Source organism: Rhamphochromis longiceps, linkage group LG8 (assembly GCF_057381845.1).
Source record: "Rhamphochromis longiceps isolate RC_006_pf linkage group LG8, R_longiceps_female_GT1.1, whole genome shotgun sequence".
Classification (NCBI taxonomy): Eukaryota; Metazoa; Chordata; class Actinopteri; order Cichliformes; family Cichlidae; genus Rhamphochromis; species Rhamphochromis longiceps.
Window position 1 is genome coordinate 1,431,473 of NC_140564.1, and position 23,471 is coordinate 1,454,943.

Below are 23,471 nucleotides of genomic sequence, written 5' to 3' on the forward strand. Positions count from 1 at the left end.
GCATAAGCTTGCTCTGTACATGTAAGTGCTCTACTCGCAAAAGCCACAGGCTTACCCGTCTGCATGAGTGCTGCACCTAACCCTTTGTCAGAAGCGCCACATTGTACTGTCAGCTCTTCCTCTGGGCAGTAGTATTTCAGGACTGGAGCCTCTGCTATAGCCTCTTTCAGTCTCTGGAATGCGTCTTCATGTCGAGTCGTCCAGTTCCACTCACTGTCTTTGTGTGTCAGTTGTCTCAGTAAGTCGCAATTGTCAGACAGATGTGGGCAAAACTTTGCTAAGTAGTTCACCATACCTAACAGTCTCTGTACTGCCTTCACGTCTGTAGGTCTGGGCATTTTTTCTATAGCCCTAACCTTCTCTGGGTCTATTTTCAGACCGTTGCATGTCAGCTGATGTCCAATGTACGTAGTCTCCTTCTGTTTAAGTTTGGACTTGTCTGCGTTCAACTTAATGTTTTTCTGCCTGCAACGAGTCAAAAACTTTCTCAGCTTCTCGTCATGGTCACGTACTGCTCCAGCATCTGTGTCCCCCTGACCCGTGATCAGCACATCATCTGCAATGATGTAGATCCCTGCCAGTCCATCCAAAGCTTGTGTGAGCTTCCTCTGGAACACTTCCAGAGCTGGACTTATCCCCATTGGCATCCTCAGCCATCTGTAGCGTCCAAATGGAGTCGAAAATGTTGTCAGGTAGCTCGACTCCTCCTCCAGTTTCACGTGCCAGAATCCACTCTTCACATCGCAGACAGAGAACACTTTAGCCTTTGACAGATCTGGCAAAATGTCCTCAATGGTGGGCAATGGGAAGTGGCTCCGTTGTAGGGCTTTGTTTAAGGGTTCTGGATCTATGCACACTCTTAAGTCCCCACTCTGCTTTTGGACCACAACCATCCCACTGATCCAGTCTGTGCTGCATTCTACTGGTGTAATGATCCCTCTGCGCTGAAGATCTTGAAGCTCCTTTTTTAACGGCTTTATCATTGCAATAGGGACACGCCGTTTTGGTAACTGCACTGGTTTCACAGTTTCATCCACCTCGAGCCTTAACTCTCCCTGCAAACAGCCATCTCCTGTGAAGACATCGGCATACTCTGTTTTAATCTGATCCATGTTCCACTCATTGGCTGTTGGGTGCTCTGAAGTAACGATGCTGTCCAGTTTCAAGATGTTTTCATAGTGTACTTTTATGAGTTTCATCGCTTCGCTGGCTCTCTTGCCCAGCAGTGGTACTTTACAGTCTTTGTCAACCACTTGAAACTCCAACCGATACAGTTTCTGATTTCTCGGGTTACGTAGCTTAACTTTGCATTTTCCCAACGGCTTTATCTTACTTTTGTTGTACATCATCAACACTGTCTGTGTGTCCTCCAACTGTGTGTTCGGGCTTAGCATGTGGATTGGCATTACATTACAACTGGCACCACAGTCAATCTGAAAATTTACAATCTCTTTGCCCATCAGCATGCCTGCAAAGAGTTGAGTGCCTCTCACTTTGTCAGTGTTCTTTGTAGTTGAAACATGTGTGTCTGCCTCTGTAACACAGAGAACGTCCTCATACTCATCACTCTCACATGCTGTCACGTTGTGTACATTCGTCCTTCTCTTCTTCTCTGAATGTGCCATGCATTTAACTGCAAAGTGGTTTTCTCTGCCACACTTTTTACATTTCTTCCTGTATGCTGGACATTTTTCTTTCTTTTTTTCATGTGTTCTGCCACAAAACTTACAGTCCACTGCGTCGCTGATCCGTTTCTGGCGTGCAGCTCCACGCACAGCATGCACCTCCTCCACTGCAGCTCCCGAAATGGTTTTGCTGTTTTCCCGCGACAGCTCCGCGGCTCTGCAGTGCTGTATGCATGCATCCAGTGTCATGTTTTTCTCACGCAGCAGTCTTTCCCTCAAACTCGGGTTGTTAAGTCCACATACAATCCTGTCACGAATCAGTGAGTCCCTTATTACTCCAAAATTGCACGTTTTTGTCAGCAGCTTTAATTCCGTCACATAGCTGTCGATTGTCTCACTGGCGCCTTGGTTTCTCGTGAAGAACCGATAACGCTCCACAGTTTCATTAACTACAGGATTGCAATGATTGTCAAACTTCTCAATAATGTCCTTAACTGTCCACCGATCTCTCGCTGTGTCGCCCATTAGCGTGTCTAGCAGCTCCCTGCCGCTCTCACCAACGAGATAACTGAACAAGCTTACTTTTTTCTGTTCGCCATCTAAGTCCATGGTCAGCTCCACATAGAGCATAAACTCGTCCCTCCAGGTCTTCCATGTCCGTGATAGGTTACTGGAGTCCAATACCAGCGATTTAAGGCCCTCCATGCCTCGCGGCGGTGCTAACTCGATTAGCCGCTAGTTGCTCACCCCTCCGACAGGCGTCTCTCGGGGGTTCACTCCGGCCGTGCAGCTTGCTCCACTGTCCGCTCCGCTGCCACCATGTTATATTCTGGTCTCATTCACGACAGACTCCAGAATATCTATTTCCTACCCAACGGGGTAGTAAGTTTTATTAACAAGTCATGCGACTCAGATTGGTCCTCTGCCATGTACAACAGCAACATACACCCTAACAATCCTTACTTGTGTGACACTCTAAAACGTCCGTGCAGCAACACAATCTATTGTGGAACAAAACATCTTGCAAACAATAATTCACATTATTACACCCGGTGCCGTGGCGTGGGCGTCTCAGATGGCCAGCAGCCCCCGGTGGCACCTCCTCTCTCCACGCTGGTCCTCGGGGATTCCATCATCAGGAACATGCGGATGAGGGGGGCGCTCACGCTGTCGTTCCCGGGAGCCACCGTTGTCGACGTGAACAGAATTCCTAACATCCTGGTGTCCCACCCACAGGCCAACCGGCTCATCATCCACATCGGCACCAATGACATCCCCAAACAGCAATCTGAGCTGCTGAAGCTGGACTTCCTCCAACTCTTCAGCCTCCTTGGTCAGTTGCAGGTGAGTGCTTTTATCTCCGGGCCCACCCCCACCTGCGGCAGAGGGATAGGCTGTTTCAGCCGGCTGCTCAGCCTTAACATCTGGCTTTCCTCCGCCTGTGTCTCCCACGGTGTGGGTCTTATTAACAATTTTGATGCCTTCTGGGAGAGGAGGCATCTTTTTGGGGCAGACGGGCTCCACCTCAATGCCTGGGGACGCCGTCACTCCCGCACATGGCCCTGTCATTACCCCAAACTGACATTACCTGCTGATCTGTCTGCCACTGACTGATGTCCTCCTGGTCCCAGCTCCTATATTTGTTCCACTTTTAACAGTAATACACGAAACTCTGGACTCGGACCTCTCTCTCCCACAGTCAACACAATACCCGTCATAATCACAAACAGAGAGCAACAGAATTATCACAAATCCAGTAACTCCAACAACATTAATAACCTCCGGCCTTGAACTCTGCTGTCAAAAATCCACCAGTCTCGATCAGTATGGTACTTTTAAATGTCCGCTCTCTGTGGAACAAGTCTTTTATTATTAATGATTTAATTTTAGATAATAAACTTGACTGTTTATTTTTAACTGAAACATGGCTGGGCTCGGATGCACCAGTTGTTCTCACTGAGGCCTCCCCACCAAATTTTAGTTTCTCTTTTTCTATTAGAAGTGGTGAGAGAGGTGGTGGCAGTGCATCTTTAGCCAACAACACACTCACCTCCAAACAAATTTTATTTGATCATTTTACCACTTTTGAATTCCATGCTATTGTTTTTAGCAGCCCTCCAGTTTTATCTGTCACAATTTATAGACCACCTAAAGACAGCGCTGCTTTTATCAAGGTATTCTCAGAATTTTTAACAAACATACATTCAAAATATAATATGATAATTTTAACCGGTGATTTTAACCTGCACATAGATAATCCTTCTGACCCTGCAACAAAAGAATTCTTAAACATTCTTCACTGTTTGGATTTTACCCAGCACGTCACGCAGCTGACTCACAACAGAGGACACACTCTGGACCTGGTCATCACCCATGAGCTGTCCACCAGCGTGTCCTCTGTTGTTGACTTGGCTGTCTCTGACCACTACTGTGTGTTTTTTAACATCACCGGTTTTATTCAGCGGGAGACCTCGGTGCGAACTGTGAGGAGGCGCTATCTAACCTCTGAAGTGGCTGCAAATTTTACCAGGGTTTTAGACGAATGCCCCCCTGTGATTCTACCTGCACCCTGCGATCTGATTTTTAATCATTTCAACAGCAAACTGAAGAAAAGCCTTGACTCCGTTGCTCCACTCACCACCAAAAAGATTAACGTAAAACATGCATCACCCTGGAGAAACGAAGAAGTCAAAACACTCAAAAGAAATTGCAGGGCAGCAGAAAGGAGATGGAGGAAAAATAAAAATGCAACCAACCATCAAATATTTTGCGAGCAACTTAAAATGTACAATAATACATTAAGAAATTCAAGAAATTCATACTTTGCCAAAATAATCAGTAATAACAAAAATAATCCCAAGGTCCTCTTTTCCACCATAGATCATTTATTTAACCCTGATTTTAACAGCTCCCAAAGAAGCCCACAGACTCGCTCTGTGAGCAGTTTGCAGACCACTTCAGGGGAAACGTCAGCGCCATCAGATCTGATATTTTATCTAATCGCGATATGTTTGTAAAGACATCTGAGGGCTCGATTGTACCTGAGGAGACACTGGACAGCTTTGTCCTGGTTAATGCTGAGAACCTTCAGAAAGTTTTCTCCACAGTGAGACCCACAACATGTCTTTTAGATCCAATCCCCTCTTCACTCTTTAAAACACTTTATGGATTTTTTGAGGCTGAGCTTTTATACATGATGAATTGCTCTCTTCAGTTGGGTGTCTTCCCTGCTGCCTTTAAAACGGCGGTGGTGAGGCCCCTTCTGAAGAAGAGCAATTTGGATTGTAATGATTTTAATAACTACAGACCTGTATCCAACTCACCATTTTTAAGTAAAATTTTAGAAAATTCCAGTCTGGATTTAGGGTGAACCACAGCACAGAGACGGCTCTCCTAAAGGTTTTAACTGATCGTAGATGTAACTGGGACTCCCAACAGCTCTCAGTCCTGGTGCTACTGGATCTAAGCGCAGCCTTTGATACATCTATTCTAAAATGTCTGGATTTTCCACTTATTTCTCTGCATTCATGAGCCGGGTTGCCTGTTTGTTTGTTTGTTTTGTCTGTTTTGTTTCGTTCTGCTATGATGTTGTTGGGGGTTTTTTTGTTGGTTTTTTTTGCTTTTGTTTTTTTTTTTGGTTGTTTGTTTGTTTAATCTTGGTGTCAGTGTAAAGTTTAAAACTCAATAAACACACAGTTATAAAAAAAATGCCTTAATGGTCTTGGGCCTTCTTATCTCTCAAATTTGCTTTTACCATATGAACCCTCGCGGACCCTGAGGTCCTCTGGTACTGGCCTTTTGATCGTTCCTAAAGTCAGGACACATGCTCACGGAGAGGCAGCTTTTCAGTGGTATGGTCCTCGTCTGTGGAACAGCCTGCCGGAGGAGCTCAGGGCCGCAGAGAACGTACATGTTTTTAAGAACAGGCTCAAGACCCACCTTTTTAATTTAGCTTTCACCTAACGTTTATTTATTTTATGTTATCCTGTTATTCTATTTACATTATTAAATTAGGTCCTACATAATATTTATTGTATTTTATCTTTTTATTCTGTATATACTCTTATTAGGTCATATCTCCAGAGGGGGCTCTCTGCACCGGGGCTGTGATCGACCGTGGCTGCTGGGGCTCTGGGGGTCCTCTCAGCCTTGCTGGGGGGCTCCTTGGCCTCCCTCCTGCTGTATGCCCGGCCTGGAGGCTGCGGTCTGTGACCGGCTCCCGGTGCAGACGGCTCCGTGTGATAGTGTTTCCTCACCTGGCTCATGTGTGCCCAGCCCAATTTTGCCCAATTCTACTTTTCAAGTGTGTGTGTGTGTGGGGGGGTATGTATCCATGACCGATTATGCTAATGAGAGTGTGGGGAGCGAATTGGAGGGCGGGGTGGGGTGGGCTGTAAAGCACTTTGTTCTACATTTCTGTATGAAAAGTGCTTTATAAATAAAGATTGATTGATTGATTGACTTCACGTTTGATAAACATCGTCATAAACTCCCTCTGACTTTGCTGTTTTGCTTCCACACGATAAAAATCACACTTCCTGCACAGCTCTCTCTCTCTGTGCTTCAAGAACAGTTTCCCATCTCAAATGTCTGTTTTCTGCATTATTTGCTATTACCCACCAGCCTACCGTTGTTTACAGCGCTTTCAGACACTGTTTGTTTTGTTTGTTTGTTTTTTAAATGACCTCCAACAAGAAAGCCTCATTTCTGCTGTTCAAGACTGAAGAAATGAACTTTTTAAAATGATGCCAAATTGCAAAACTCTCAGCTGTGTCTGTAATCAAACCTCTGTAACTTTGCTCTGCTCCCCTTCAGCAGCATCAGGTCAGGTTCACATGTTGATTCAAGTTTTTCTACCATTTTTGATTTACTGCAGAGTATTTTTAAGTTTATCTGCTATAAAAAACCAGGCCAGGAAAATCTGTTTATGTTTTTCTGTTTTATCCTCAGTTACTTGCCACTGCCAGTTCAGATAGAGGGGGAGGAGGTGGAGGTGGTCAACAAGTACAAGTACCTCGGGCTGTGGGTGGACAATAAACTGGACTGGTCATGCAACACAGAGCACCTGTATAAAAAAGCCCAAAGCCGACTGTACTTCCTCAGGAGGCTGAGGTCTTTTAACATCTGCAGGAAGCTCCTGAGGATGTTTTACCAGTCGGTGGTTGCTGGAGTACTTTTCTATGCTGTGGTGTGCTGGGGGAGCAGCACAGCAAAGAAGGACTCATCCAGGCTGGAGAAACTGATCAGGAGGGCTAGCTCTGTGGTCGGCATGAAGCTGGACACTCTGGTGACAGTGGCAGAGAAAAGGACATTAAAGAAACTGATGGACATTATGAACAATGCTGGGCATCCTCTGCACACGGCCATAAACAATCAGAAGAGTCTGTTCAGTGACAGGTTGCTTCTCCCAAAGACAAGAACTAACAGACTTAAAAACTCCTTTGTCCCACACGCCATCAGACTGTTTAACTCCTCTCTGGAGGGGAGAGGGAGGGGAGACAGGGGGACAAAGGAGGGGGGAACAACTAAGCTGTAGTGCCTCTTCACCTCACTGTACAATACCTTGTGCAATACTTTTTGTAAATAGTCAACAGTGCAATAGACTCAATACTTGAAATGTGCAATTCACTTGTATTTTTATTTTTTATTCCTATTTATTCTATTTATCCCCTTTGTATATTTTATTTATATTTGTCTCTGTATTTATATATGTGTGTGTGTGTGTGTGTGTGTGTGTGTGTGTGTGTGTGTGTGTGTGTGTGTGTGTGTGTGTGTGTGTATATATATATAACAGTTCTGTAACTGTAACTTCGGTCGTTGCTGTGCTTTTTTTGGAAGTCGAATTTCCCAGAGGAACCCACCCGAGGGATTAATAAAGTTCTATCTTATCTTATCTTATCTTACTTTGACACAAAGGCTGTGATGCTCACACCTCTGATGAAGGCTCACAGTATCAGTACTGATAAATGATCACAATTATAATATTTCTGACTGTCTGAGGCAAAATTTAATCAAAGCCCTGGTATCCAGTGTCTTGCTCTGTGGTGGGGTGTGGTATGTGGCTCAGCTGCAGTGGATGGGTGGAGTAGTGGGTTCAGGGGGCAGCTAGTGGAGGCTGGATGTGACTTAAGAGAGAGTTAATCCCATACAGCTTATGACAAAATTTGATCCGAAGTGATTGATGGCCCTAATCACGACCTTTTGACCTCCCGCCCCTCCCCCCCGGAAGCGTGTAATGAGCGTGACGAATCGCATCCGGAGAAGGGGGGTGGGAAACCCCCCGCGTGACGAATCGCATCCTGAGAAGGGGGGGTGAACCCCGGAAGCGCGCCATCTGTTGCTAACCGTGTCGAATTGCATCCTGAGAAGGGGGGGGTGAACCCCGGAAGCGCGTCATCTGTTGTTGGGAAAAAAAAGTTTTTAGAGGGAGGGGGAAACCTCCGGAAGCGCGCCATCTGTTGTTGGGAAAAAAAGTTTTTAGAGGGAGGGGGAAACCTCCGGAAGCGCGTCATCTGTTGTTGGGAAAAAAAGTTTTTAGAGGGAGGGGGAAACCTCCGGAAGCGCGCCATCTGTTGGAGGGGAATAAAAAAGCAGAGAGGTGGAGTCCGTCACAATTTCTAAGGCCCAGACGCAAGATGGATTTCCTTCTGCAGCCCCGCAGCGTTCCTGTGTCCGATGAGATCTGCTCTCCCAAAGAAGAAGGCTTTGAATATGACATATTCAAATACAGCATATTTACTATGGAAGGCCTCGATCCGGACCTTATGACCCTACCGGAAATACTCCGGAAGTGTCTAGTCATTTTCAGACCTGTTGCGTCATGTTCCCTAAGCACAGCGGTGATGCAGCAGATGATTCTGTGATGTATAGAGAGACAGAGCGGATGTAATTTTAGTTTCTTAAGCTGCACCGGCGTTTGTAATGGAAATAAAGAGTGACTTCCTGTAGAGATTTCAATAGTATTTTATTTTCCTATAATACAGACGCTGTAAAAAAACCTTTAAGATACACCATAGCTTGTGATGAAAAGAAGAACTTTCTATCCGCTTGTAACCTACAGGCTGCCTATGTGTAAAAAACGAATAACTATCCCTTAGTGAATACTACTTTTCCTTTTGAGAGACTGAAAAACAAACCAGCGACAGGCGATCTTGTTTCACTCACACACACACACACACACACACACACACACACACACACACACACACACACACACACACACACACACACACACACACACCGCGGGCCAAGGAGGAGTTTTTTTTCTTCAATACTTTAACAATAAGTTTTCTCAATAGATAGAGAATGATGACGCTGAGGAGTCAACATCCGATATTATCATTGCTTGTAACCCGGTAAATAATTTTGTACATCTCCCCATAAAACAAGTCTTAGCGGGGAAAAAAGCTCATATTCGAATAAGTTTATTAAAGCACCCCCCTCTGTGGGAAAGAGTCAACCATGAGGCGAGTTTTGTCAACAGCAATTGTCCATTTGGTAAAACAAATATCCGTCTCAAAGTCGTATTTTACCGTTGCAGAATGTGGAAAACAGACGGCGTTCGCAAGAAGGCACACACACACACACACACACACACGCACACACACACACACACACACACACCGCGGGTCAAGGAGGAGTGAGACGGCAGAATAGTTTTTTTCTTCATTACTTTTACAATGGGATTTCTCAATAGATAGAAAATGATGACGCTGAGGAGTCAACATCCGATATTATCATTGCTTGTAACCCGGTAAATAATTTCGTACATCTCCCCATAAAACAAGTCTTAGTGGAAAAAAGCTCATATTCGAATAAGTTTATTCCCCTCTGTGGGAAAGAGTTTTTTTCTCAGAGTCAATCATGAGGCGAGTTTTGTCAACAGCAAGAACAAAGCCAGACAACTGTTGCCCATAAGGTAAAACAAATATCCGCCTCTAAGTCGTATTTTACCGTTGCAGAATGTGGAAAACAGACAGCGTTCACAAGAAGGCATTCAAAAAAAAGGAAATTGGATACCCCAACTCTCCCGACTGCGCGCGCGCGCGCACACACACACACACACACACACACACACACACACACACACACACACACACACACACACACACAGATAAACTCTGAATATAGTAGTGGGACTTCAGCTGTTTATGTAACTTACTATCTTAAGACTTTTGTGTCTACAATAATTAGTTTCCTTGGAACCAGATCCCTACCTGTTAATAATTCTCCACTGTACCCATGGTTCAGAAAATTACAGTCAGCCTGCCAGGGACACGTCACTCAGAGAGCTTTTAGAAACATGAGAGGCATCCATACATTTAGAGCACGGGCCTGTTATCAGAAAAAAGTACAAGCCGGAGTTGAATGGTGTTCAGTTTCACCTTCCTTCCTGTTGCTCTATGACGTAGTTTGAAACAGAAACCACAAGTGAGTCAGTCTCGGGTCGAGGTTAGGATTTCCAAAATCAGAGTTCACACACATGTAGCTCTTGATCATATATGTTCATATGTTAACAGTCTTTTTCTTCCCCTTCTTTATTTCTGCGGGAGTCAGGTGGCAGGAGCTCTGTGGAGGTATTTCATCTCCAAAGGCATTGAGTATCTGGACACTGTGTTTTTCATCCTGAGGAAAAAATTTAACCAGGTCACCTTCCTGCACGTCTACCATCATTGCTCCATGTTCACGCTCTGGTGGATTGGCATCAAGTGGGTGGCAGGAGGACAGTGTGAGTAGCTTACAACACAGCAGACATCAGCTATATGATATATATATGAATTTATCAGCATTGCTGTTGATAAAGCCTTCACCGGCTCTGTAGTTTTGTGGTTTATACTGGGTGAGGGCTGGGAAGAGACACAAATGCCTTGGTGGATGCTTCAGGAAGCTAAACCAAACATGTGGAGCTACTTGTCTATAAACCTTTTATTCACTACTGGTTAATGTATTCATTATTGTTGTTTGTTGAGCTTTTTTTTTTTTTTTTTTATAATATGCATCTGCATATTAACAGCCATGCTAGCAACTCTGTAAAGGTATACCACAGGCAGAGGAGCACTTTGAGCTAAGTGCTAATGCCAACAAGGCAACATGTTGAGAGTAATAGCATTTAATCGCTGAAGTTTACTATTGGGTACAATGTTTATCATGTTCACAGTATGTATTTAGCATGATAACACGCTATCACTTGCTAATTAGTAAACACAGGTGCAGCTATATGTATATTTGCAAGTAGATGATTGTGACTGAGAGTAAACTGAGTCTGAACACTGATGAGGAAGCTAGATGACAAATTTCACTGAAACCCACAAGCATAGTATCGTCATATGTAGCTTGGATAGTTTAATCTGGATTCATGGGCCCCTGGACCTACACTTGTTTGTATCTCCCACCCCCTCAACTATTGTCTTTTTATTGGATACAGACAGCAGGAGTTCAGAGCAACTCAGTTTAAGATTTTTTTTAACTATAGTAAGCAGAACAAAATTAAAAACTTATTGTTTCTTCTACTGCAGCATTCTTTGGTGCACATATGAATGCGATGATCCATGTCCTGATGTACCTGTATTACAGTCTTGCCTCCTGTGGACCTAAGATCCAAAAGTACCTGTGGTGGAAGAAGTATCTGACAATTATCCAGATGGTAGGTTGATTTCCAGGGTGGCTGATTTTGAAATTAAATATACTGATTGTAGGGATCATTTGACTGAAAATCATTCTTCTTGCTATGAAAGAATGGTGAAAACACAATATGGTGCAAAAGCATAACTCTTATTCTCTCTTTGGGGCTCAGATTCAGTTCCATGTCACCATCGGTCACACGGCCTTGTCTCTCTATCTCTAAAGACAGAGCACATATCTGAACCACTGGAACACAGAGGTAAGAGAAATCTGTGGAGATACATGCGAAGGATTAAACTATAAATTAGTTAATATTAGATTATTTCTGCCAAGAAAAATGTTGCCTGAGTTGATGTAGCAGTAATCTTGTTTGCGTTGGCCATGTTTCTTTTGGTTTGTGTTACCTTACCTGCTTTTCTTTCATACTCTCTTTAGGTAATAAAGCCACATCTTTACCATGAAGCTACCTTTGGCTCTGGTGTTTGCACTCACCCTCCCCATCATCAGGGCTCAGGTTCCTCACTGGGGTCCGTGTCCAGAGCCTGCTGTTCAACCCCCCGTCAGCCTTAAACAGGTACCAGTGACGATGCAGACTGTGCAGAATATGCTGAACACATTAGGCGTGAATGTCATGAGATACTTCTTCTCTCGCACAGTTTGAAAAGGAAAAAGCTGACACCACAAACATTATCAGAGATTTCTGTTAAACGAGAATTTATTAATATAAATATTGTTTTCATGTGAAAAAATAATTTAATTTATTAAAAGTACTTTTTATTTATACTTACACCCAGCACGCCCCTGCGGGCGGTTTATCCTTCAAGCTCGGGTCCTCTACCAGAGGCCTGGGAGCTTGAGGGTCCTGCGCAGTATCTTAGCTGTTCCCAGGACTGCGCTCTTCTGGACAGAGATCTCCGATGTTGTTCCCGGGATCTGCTGGAGCCACTCGCCTAGCTTGGGAGTCACCGCACCTAGTGCTCCGATTACCACGGGGACCACCGTTACCTTCACCCTCCACATCCTCTCGAGCTCTTCTCTGAGCCCTTGGTATTTCTCCAGCTTCTCGTGTTCCTTCTTCCTGATATTGCTGTCATTGGGAACCGCTACATCGATCACTACGGCCGTCTTCTTCTGTTTGTCTACCACCACTATGTCCGGTTGGTTAGCCACCACCATTTTGTCCGTCTGTATCTGGAAGTCCCACAGGATCTTAGCTCGGTCATTCTCCACCACCCTTGGGGGCATCTCCCATTTTGACCTCGGGACTTCTAGGTTATACTCGGCACAGATGTTCCTGTACACTATGCCGGCCACTTGGTTATGGCGTTCCATGTATGCCTTGCCTGCTAGCATCTTGCACCCTGCTGTTATGTGCTGGATTGTCTCTGGGGCATCTTTACACAGCCTGCACCTGGGGTCTTGCCTGGTGTGATAGACCCCAGCCTCTATGGATCTTGTACTCAGAGCTTGTTCTTGTGCTGCCATGATTAGTGCCTCTGTGCTGTCTTTCAGTCCAGCTTTGTCCAGCCACTGGTAGGATTTCTGGATATCAGCCACCTCCTCTATCTGCCGGTGGTACATACCGTGCAGGGGCCTGTCCTTCCATGATGGTTCCTCGTCTCCCTCCTCTTTCTTGGGTTTCTGCTGCCTGAGGTATTCACTGAGCACTCGGTCAGTTGGGGCCATCTTCCCAATGTATTCTTGGATGTTCCTTGTCTCATCCTGGACTGTGGTGCTGACACTCACCAGTCCCCGGCCCCCTTCCTTCCGCTTAGCGTACAGCCTCAGGGTGCTGGACTTGGGGTGAAACCCTCCATGCATGGTCAGGAGCTTTCTTGTCTTTATGTCAGTGGCTTCTATCTCCTCCTTTGGCCAGCCTATTACCCCAGCAGGGTACCTGATCACGGGCAGGGCGTATGTGTTGATGGCCCGGATCTTGTTCTTACCATTCAGCTGACTCCTCAGGACTTGCCTGACCCTCTGCAGGTACTTGGTGGTTGCAGCCTTTCTAGCGGCCTCTTCATGGTTCCCATTTGCCTGCGGGATCCCCAGGTACTTGTAACTGTCCTCTATGTCTGCAATGTTGCCTTCTGGTAGTTCAATCCCCTCAGTTCTGACTACCTTCCCTCTCTTTGATACCATCCGACTACACTTCTCCAGTCCGAATGACATTCCAATGTCATTGCTGTATAGCCTGGTAGTGTGGATCAGTGAATCGATGTCTCGTTCACTCTTGGCATACAGCTTGATGTCATCCATGTACAGGAGGTGGCTGACAACTGCTCCGTTCCGTAGTCGGTATCCGTAGCCAGTCTTGTTAATGATCTCACTGAGGGGGTTCAGGCCTATGCAGAACAGCAGTGGGGACAGAGCATCTCCTTGGTAGATCCCGCACTTGATGGTAACTTGTGCTATGGGCTTGGAGTTGGCCTCTAGTGTTGTACGCCACATCCCCATTGAGTTCCTGATGAAGGCTCTTAGGGTCCCATTGATCTTGTACAATTCTAGGCATTCCAGTATCCAGCTGTGGGGCATTGAGTCATAGGCCTTCTTGTAATCAATCCAGGCAGTGCACAGGTTGGTCAGTCTGGTCTTGCAGTCTCGGCTGATTGTTCTGTCTACCAGTAGCTGGTGTTTTGCGCCTCTGGTATTCTTGCCAATTCCTTTCTGTGTCCCGCTCATGTATTGACCCATGTGCCTGTTCATCTTAGCCGATATGATGCCTGACAGGAGCTTCCATGTAGTACTGAGGCAGGTTATTGGTCGGTAGTTGGAGGGGACCGGTCCCTTCTTGGGGTCCTTGGGGATCAGGACCGTCCGGCCTTCAGTTAGCCATTCCGGGTGTCTCTCGTTAACTAGCAGCTGGTTCATTTGTGCTGCCAGACGCTCGTGGAGTGCAGTCAGCTTCTTCAGCCAGTAGGCGTGAACCATGTCGGGCCCTGGTGCTGTCCAACTCTTCATACTGGAGACCCTTTCTTGGATATCTGCCACTGTGATGGTTACTGGACCCTGTTCAGGGAGGTCGCTGTGGTCTGCCCTCAGATCCACTAGCCACTGAGCATTGCCGTTATGGGTTGCATCCTTCTCCCATATGCTCTTCCAGTATTGCTCCGTCTCCAGCCTTGGTGGTGCTGTTCTCTTATTGTTCCCTTGCCACTGAGAGTACACCTTTGCTGGTTCTGTGGAGAACAGCTGGTTTATTCTCCTGCCTTCTATCTCTCTGGTGTACCTCCTCAAGCGGCTGGCCAAGGCTGTGAGTCTTTGCTTGGCAGTTTCCAAGGCCTCAGGTATGGACAGCTTGCTGTATTTCTTAGGCACCTTATTTGTCGCACCTTTCTGCAACTCCGTTAGTTGGCTAACCTCCCTCCGTGCTACTTTGATCTTGCCCTCTAGCCTCCTTCTCCATGGAGGGTACTGCCCCTTGTGGCTGTTCAACTTGTAGCCAAGCATCTCACTGATCACTGCTGCCGTACTGTAGATCAGCTTGTTAGTGTCGGTAATCGTGGTTGTAGGTATTGCCCGTAGTGCTGCATTAACATCATCTAGCAGACCTTCTGAGGGTACTTCACGTAATCTTGGTAACCGGCTACGGGGGATCCAGGTTTCAAGCTTGGCCATGATCCTATTTTTCAGGTCAGTTCCTCTCGCACTCAACGATCCTTCTCCTATCGCACTTGGGGCTATGTACCCAATCTCGGGTGGGGGTGATGATATCTCCCCCCTGACCTGGCGTCCTGACTCCTCCTTGCCGTAGCATTTGTGTTGTACCTCGTCAATCTCTAGCTGTGAGAGCAGTCCCTTCTTTCGAATGTTGGAACACTGAGCTACTAGTTGTTTCGCCGTCATTGTGGATGTTGGGTATCGAAGAATCCATAGGTCCCTCATCCTATTCATGTAGCCCCTTCCGCCGGGGTTACTTGCGTAGTAGCATTCCAACAACGCCCTGTTTTCGTCCCTTGCCCACCGATGCCTTCTTGTTCCAGTAGCCCACTTTTCGTCAGGGTGCCCTGGTTCCTCAACACCTGACGCGGACCTTGTTGATCCGGGCGACGTCCGAGCCGGCATGCCTTCATATTTATCTGTCTCGCTCATGTCTGCGGTAGGCTTGCTTAGCATAGGGGGTCTAGCCTTAGGACCCTTACTGGATACAGACGCCCCAGGCAGGAATCGAACTTGCGATCCTCTGTTCCAAAGGCGTGTAGTTTAACCACTACGCTATCCAGCTGCTCATATATATATATATATATATATATATATATATATATAATTTTTTTTTTCAGCATTTCAGCATAATCTTTGTTGTAAGTCAACTCAGTACCCAAAGTATTGTGTAAGTAAAGCTTTTCAGTACCTTTAATAGCATAGAAATGTGCATACATTAGTACAATAACTGAATAAATGAAGACAGACTTTTTCCCAGAGGGGAAACTTGGCAAAATATTGTGTTTACCGTAATTACTTCCTCAGCTGGTGTAGAGTAGGTTTTTATAAAACACATACCATATATCAGAGTATGTAGATTTATTCATAGTCTGCCGACCCCCTCTTCTTCTTCTCTGTGTTGGTGTTGTTGTTCGTGTGCGTGTGTGTGTGCGTGCCTTAGAAGTCAATTAATACATTAGCCATACTTAAAAAACATCTGAATTTCATTTAGAACTGAGATTCTAAGTTGTAAGCAGAAATCTTATGCACAGCCAGAAACATGTTTCCCCACTTTCACAATGCTGAGGTGTCAAATCCACAACCCCCAACAAATGGTTTGTTACACGCGGGTGTGAAGGGCAAGCTTTACTTACACAGCCTCACACACAGTAGATTTTTAAAGTTTTTTGGGTACAGTGGTTTAGCCACAGATGCAACATCCACTTTTGATAAAGATCCCTCCACCTGTTTATTTCTTAAGAAATTAAGCATCTTTATTAAGCTCTTATTTATAATTGTCTACACAATAATAGACACCGTGTGCTCTGTGACATTATAGTCTTCTACTGCTGCTTCCATCGGTTTGCATTTTAAACTCCCAGCCTTTCAGTTTGTTATGAACGACTTTATATCACAAAATGTTAGAAATATAAAGTGATCCATGCGACTTTTTTATTTTTTTTATTTTATTTATTTTTTTATTTTCTGTTTGATGGAAGGACTTAAGACACGAGTTATTTAAACAATTCTAAATGACAGTGTGATGGCCATAGCACTTTATGCGGGTCAAATGTGTTAAGGATAATGTTTATCAATGTAAAATTGCAAAGAACCTTTGAATAGATTATAACATTTTGTAAACTGTTACCTCAGAAGCTGTACTGGTAGATCTATGTATGTAAGGTAAAACTATCCACAGTACTTCCACTTAAGTAGCTAAACACATAAAGTCACCCTTACCAATAATCCGCTGCTCCTTGAAAAAGTAGCACAAACAGACAACTGATTGAGCAATGATAAGTAGAGCTACCCGAGGCCGAGACTCAAGCAGAAGAAAATTAAAAGTTGTTGTTTTTGTGGCTCGAAAAATTAAAGAAAGTATGTTTAATAATTCAACAAGACCCGCACCTTCAACACATGTACATTCAAATTCTGGTACAGGCTCATCATTGCTGCTGTTCAATAGTTTTTATCCGTTTGAAAAAGTCATTTTACGGCTTTAATGTTTCCAGCTGATAAGGAGAATGAGCGCGTTTTAAATGAGCGTTCAAAGGCTTTAAACATCTGCTTTGTCTGTAACGACAGTATCAAACTACAGAGCATTGTTTTTACTAAAATTCAACATTTTCCGATGAAAATTTGGCTGCTTTTTGTTTTTTTCACTGTAACACCCACCTCAACGCCATTTTTAGGATATTCTTGGTGATCCCACCTTTTTCATATTTATGCTTCTGGCACTGAGGGTATCTGATACGCATGTTGTCACTGTGTTTGTACTACCAGCTGTGAGGGCTCTGCCTTTGCTTTGAGCAGTCTGTTTTTTTTTTGTCTCGTGACTGTGTGTGTGTGTGTGTGTGTGTGTGTGTTTTTTTTTTTTTTTTCAAACGAGATCCTCGTCAGTTTGATTTTGTTACCACAAACTTTGTGTGAAGTTCACAACAGAGGTAAAGAGATTTAAACACCCCAGTTTAAGGAGGCAGGCAGGCAGGGGTTGGACCACCTGCACAGGACAGGTGAAGCAGAGAGTGTCCGGGGGGAGATGTGCAACAGAAGCAGAGGGAACATTTTACTAGATGGTAAATGACAGATTTAGGTGATTAAGGATTTGTTGACAAGATTAAAAGACACGTCCGTCAGAGTTCAACAACATTACAGTTTGATTAAATAAAAAGTTTTTAAACTACACAAGGTTCATTTTCTCCTCTGATAGTAAGCATATTAAACATGTCAAGAAAGAAAGAGTATAAAGAAAAATAGTAAATGTGTGTCTAATTAAACTCTTCCTGTGAACCTTATATCATCCTTTAATATGTTCGGTGTTACAAACTTGAAGAAGCACAGAAAAGATCATCAGACATTAATCTAATCAGTTTTCAGCCTTCATTCATATTGAAAAGTTGAAATATGAATGAAGACCCAAGACCCTGCTAGACCCAAGTGCAGCGTTTAACACCGTTGGCCATAACATTTTATTACAGCTATTATTAAATGGAGAGTCCTCTTCACACACTGAGGTTAATTATGAAGCTCCACAGGCTTCTGTGCAAAGACCAGATTTGTTTACATTATACGTGCTTTAGAAGACATAGCATAGCATACATTTTCACTGCTATGCATAAGATACCCGCTTTTATTGGTTAAACTGCCGGGATGTCTTAGACACATAATGAGCTTTAATTTTCTGCTTCTAAGTTCAGATAGAACTGAGGTTATTGTAACGGGGCGTAAAAAATCTTAGAAACACTGTGGCTAACAAGATCCTTACTCTGGATGGCATCGCCTTGAGCCGCCTGTTGTAGTGATTTGGCACATTATAAGTAAAATTGAAACATACAATCCCATAGCACAACATCAACATTTATTTATATACAAAAATAAAAATGCTTTTTCAGAAAAGAATTGTAACTTCACAATTCATCACCGATTATGTGGGTACATAGGGTAAGTCCTCATCATTATCCCATAGCTGTTCCGGTAATCTCTCAGGGCCTTGGAAGGGTGGCCATGTCCAGTCTACCTCATCAATGTCGGGAGAGTCGCCGACGATGGACATTGACAACGAGGAAGATTTTTTGTATTTCGGCGACTCTCCCGACATTGATGAGGTAGACTGGACATGGCCACCCTTCCAAGGCCCTGAGAGATTACCGGAACAGCTATGGGATAATGATGAGGACTTACCCTATGTACCCACATAATCGGTGATGAATTGTGAAGTTACAATTCTTTTCTGAAAAAGCATTTTTATTTTTGTATATAAATAAATGTTGATGTTGTGCTATGGGATTGTATGTTTCAATTTTACTTATAATGTGCCAAATCACTACAACAGGCGGCTCAAGGCGATGCCATCCAGAGTAAGGATCTTGTTAGCCACAGTGTTTCTAAGATTTTTTACGCCCCGTTACAATAACCTCAGTTCTATCTGAACTTAGAAGCAGAAAATTAAAGCTCATTATGTGTCTAAGACATCCCGGCAGTTTAACCAATAAAAGCGGGTATCTTATGCATAGCAGTGAAAATGTATGCTATGCTATGTCTTCTAAAGCACGTATAATGTAAACAAATCTGGTCTTTGCACAGAAGCCTGTGGAGCTTCATAATTAACCTCAGTGTGTGAAGAGGACTCTCCATTTAATAATAGCTGTAATAAAATGTTATGGCCAACGGTGTTAAACGCTGCACTTGGGTCTAGCAGGGTCTTGGGTCTTCATTCATATTTCAACTTTTCAATATGAATGAAGGCTGAAAACTGATTAGATTAATGTCTGATGATCTTTTCTGTGCTTCTTCAAGTTTGTAACACCGAACATATTAAAGGATGATATAAGGTTCACAGGAAGAGTTTAATTAGACACACATTTACTATTTTTCTTTATACTCTTTCTTTCTTGACATGTTTAATATGCTTACTATCAGAGGAGAAAATGAACCTTGTGTAGTTTAAAAACTTTTTATTTAATCAAACTGTAATGTTGTTGAACTCTGACGGACGTGTCTTTTAATCTTGTCAACAAATCCTTAATCACCTAAATCTGTCATTTACCATCTAGTAAAATGTTCCCTCTGCTTCTGTTGCACATCTCCCCCCGGACACTCTCTGCTTCACCTGTCCTGTGCAGGTGGTCCAACCCCTGCCTGCCTGCCTCCTTAAACTGGGGTGTTTAAATCTCTTTACCTCTGTTGTGAACTTCACACAAAGTTTGTGGTAACAAAATCAAACTGACGAGGATCTCGTTTGAAAAAAAAAAAAAAAACACACACACACACACAGTCACGAGACAAAAAAAAAACAGACTGCTCAAAGCAAAGGCAGAGCCCTCACAGCTGGTAGTACAAACACAGTGACAACATGCGTATCAGATACCCTCAGTGCCAGAAGCATAAATATGAAAAAGGTGGGATCACCAAGAATATCCTAAAAATGGCGTTGAGGTGGGTGTTACAGTGAAAAAAACAAAAAGCAGCCAAATTTTCATCGGAAAATGTTGAATTTTAGTAAAAACAATGCTCTGTAGTTTGATACTGTCGTTACAGACAAAGCAGATGTTTAAAGCCTTTGAACGCTCATTTAAAACGCGCTCATTCTCCTTATCAGCTGGAAACATTAAAGCCGTAAAATGACTTTTTCAAACGGATAAAAACTATTGAACAGCAGCAATGATGAGCCTGTACCAGAATTTGAATGTACATGTGTTGAAGGTGCGGGTCTTGTTGAATTATTAAACATACTTTCTTTAATTTTTCGAGCCACAAAAACAACAACTTTTAATTTTCTTCTGCTTGAGTCTCGGCCTCGGGTAGCTCTACTTATCATTGCTCAATCAGTTGTCTGTTTGTGCTACTTTTTCAAGGAGCAGCGGATTATTGGTAAGGGTGACTTTATGTGTTTAGCTACTTAAGTGGAAGTACTGTGGATAGTTTTACCTTACATACATAGATCTACCAGTACAGCTTCTGAGGTAACAGTTTACAAAATGTTATAATCTATTCAAAGGTTCTTTGCAATTTTACATTGATAAACATTATCCTTAACACATTTGACCCGCATAAAGTGCTATGGCCATCACACTGTCATTTAGAATTGTTTAAATAACTCGTGTCTTAAGTCCTTCCATCAAACAGAAAATAAAAAAATAAATAAAATAAAAAAAATAAAAAAGTCGCATGGATCACTTTATATTTCTAACATTTTGTGATATAAAGTCGTTCATAACAAACTGAAAGGCTGGGAGTTTAAAATGCAAACCGATGGAAGCAGCAGTAGAAGACTATAATGTCACAGAGCACACGGTGTCTATTATTGTGTAGACAATTATAAATAAGAGCTTAATAAAGATGCTTAATTTCTTAAGAAATAAACAGGTGGAGGGATCTTTATCAAAAGTGGATGTTGCATCTGTGGCTAAACCCCTGTACCCAAAAACTTTAAAAATCTACTGTGTGTGAGGCTGTGTAAGTAAAGCTTGCCCTTCACACCCGCGTGTAACAAACCATTTGTTGGGGGTTGTGGATTTGACACCTCAGCATTGTGAAAGTGGGGAAACATGTTTCTGGCTGTGCATAAGATTTCTGCTTACAACTTAGAATCTCAGTTCTAAATGAAATTCAGATGTTTTTTAAGTATGGCTAATGTATTAATTGACTTCTAAGGCACGCACACACACACGCACACGAACAACAACACCAACACAGAGAAGAAGAAGAGGGGGTCGGCAGACTATGAATAAATCTACATACTCTGATATATGGTATGTGTTTTATAAAAACCTACTCTACACCAGCTGAGGAAGTAATTACGGTAAACACAATATTTTGCCAAGTTTCCCCTCTGGGAAAAAGTCTGTCTTCATTTATTCAGTTATTGTACTAATGTATGCACATTTCTATGCTATTAAAGGTACTGAAAAGCTTTACTTACACAATACTTTGGGTACTGAGTTGACTTACAACAAAGATTATGCTGAAATGCTGAAAAAAAAAATTATATATATATATATATATATATATATATATATATATATATATATATATATATATAAATAAAAAGTACTTTTAATAAATTAAATTATTTTTTCACATGAAAACAATATTTATATTAATAAATTCTCGTTTAACAGAAATCTCTGATAATGTTTGTGGTGTCAGCTTTTTCCTTTTCAAACTGTGCGAGAGAAGAAGTATCTCATGACATTCACGCCTAATGTGTTCAGCATATTCTGCACAGTCTGCATCGTCACTGGTACCTGTTTAAGGCTGACGGGGGGTTGAACAGCAGGCTCTGGACACGGACCCCAGTGAGGAACCTGAGCCCTGATGATGGGGAGGGTGAGTGCAAACACCAGAGCCAAAGGTAGCTTCATGGTAAAGATGTGGCTTTATTACCTAAAGAGAGTATGAAAGAAAAGCAGGTAAGGTAACACAAACCAAAAGAAACATGGCCAACGCAAACAAGATTACTGCTACATCAACTCAGGCAACATTTTTCTTGGCAGAAATAATCTAATATTAACTAATTTATAGTTTAATCCTTCGCATGTATCTCCACAGATTTCTCTTACCTCTGTGTTCCAGTGGTTCAGATATGTGCTCTGTCTTTAGAGATAGAGAGACAAGGCCGTGTGACCGATGGTGACATGGAACTGAATCTGAGCCCCAAAGAGAGAATAAGAGTTATGCTTTTGCACCATATTGTGTTTTCACCATTCTTTCATAGCAAGAAGAATGATTTTCAGTCAAATGATCCCTACAATCAGTATATTTAATTTCAAAATCAGCCACCCTGGAAATCAACCTACCATCTGGATAATTGTCAGATACTTCTTCCACCACAGGTACTTTTGGATCTTAGGTCCACAGGAGGCAAGACTGTAATACAGGTACATCAGGACATGGATCATCGCATTCATATGTGCACCAAAGAATGCTGCAGTAGAAGAAACAATAAGTTTTTAATTTTGTTCTGCTTACTATAGTTAAAAAAAATCTTAAACTGAGTTGCTCTGAACTCCTGCTGTCTGTATCCAATAAAAAGACAATAGTTGAGGGGGTGGGAGATACAAACAAGTGTAGGTCCAGGGGCCCATGAATCCAGATTAAACTATCCAAGCTACATATGACGATACTATGCTTGTGGGTTTCAGTGAAATTTGTCATCTAGCTTCCTCATCAGTGTTCAGACTCAGTTTACTCTCAGTCACAATCATCTACTTGCAAATATACATATAGCTGCACCTGTGTTTACTAATTAGCAAGTGATAGCGTGTTATCATGCTAAATACATACTGTGAACATGATAAACATTGTACCCAATAGTAAACTTCAGCGATTAAATGCTATTACTCTCAACATGTTGCCTTGTTGGCATTAGCACTTAGCTCAAAGTGCTCCTCTGCCTGTGGTATACCTTTACAGAGTTGCTAGCATGGCTGTTAATATGCAGATGCATATTATAAAAAAAAAAAAAAAAAAGCTCAACAAACAACAATAATGAATACATTAACCAGTAGTGAATAAAAGGTTTATAGACAAGTAGCTCCACATGTTTGGTTTAGCTTCCTGAAGCATCCACCAAGGCATTTGTGTCTCTTCCCAGCCCTCACCCAGTATAAACCACAAAACTACAGAGCCGGTGAAGGCTTTATCAACAGCAATGCTGATAAATTCATATATATATCATATAGCTGATGTCTGCTGTGTTGTAAGCTACTCACACTGTCCTCCTGCCACCCACTTGATGCCAATCCACCAGAGCGTGAACATGGAGCAATGATGGTAGACGTGCAGGAAGGTGACCTGGTTAAATTTTTTCCTCAGGATGAAAAACACAGTGTCCAGATACTCAATGCCTTTGGAGATGAAATACCTCCACAGAGCTCCTGCCACCTGACTCCCGCAGAAATAAAGAAGGGGAAGAAAAAGACTGTTAACATATGAACATATATGATCAAGAGCTACATGTGTGTGAACTCTGATTTTGGAAATCCTAACCTCGACCCGAGACTGACTCACTTGTGGTTTCTGTTTCAAACTACGTCATAGAGCAACAGGAAGGAAGGTGAAACTGAACACCATTCAACTCCG

The 23,471-nt window shown here is 43.0% G+C and overlaps 2 long non-coding RNA genes across 2 annotated transcripts; one reads left to right on the forward strand and one right to left on the reverse strand.

The window, feature by feature from the left end:
- Positions 1-10,222: 10,222 nt before the first annotated feature.
- Positions 10,223-11,486, forward strand: LOC146662858 (uncharacterized). Its single transcript, XR_014912889.1, has 3 exons — positions 10,223-10,353; positions 11,199-11,268; positions 11,419-11,486. It is a non-coding gene; the product is annotated as an uncharacterized LOC146662858 (long non-coding RNA).
- A 10,482-nt stretch (positions 11,487-21,968) lies between these two features.
- Positions 21,969-23,232, reverse strand: LOC146662859 (uncharacterized). Its single transcript, XR_014912891.1, has 3 exons — positions 23,102-23,232; positions 22,187-22,256; positions 21,969-22,036 (listed from the first exon to the last, which is right to left on the reverse strand). It is a non-coding gene; the product is annotated as an uncharacterized LOC146662859 (long non-coding RNA).
- Between the last annotated feature and the right edge of the window lie 239 nt (positions 23,233-23,471).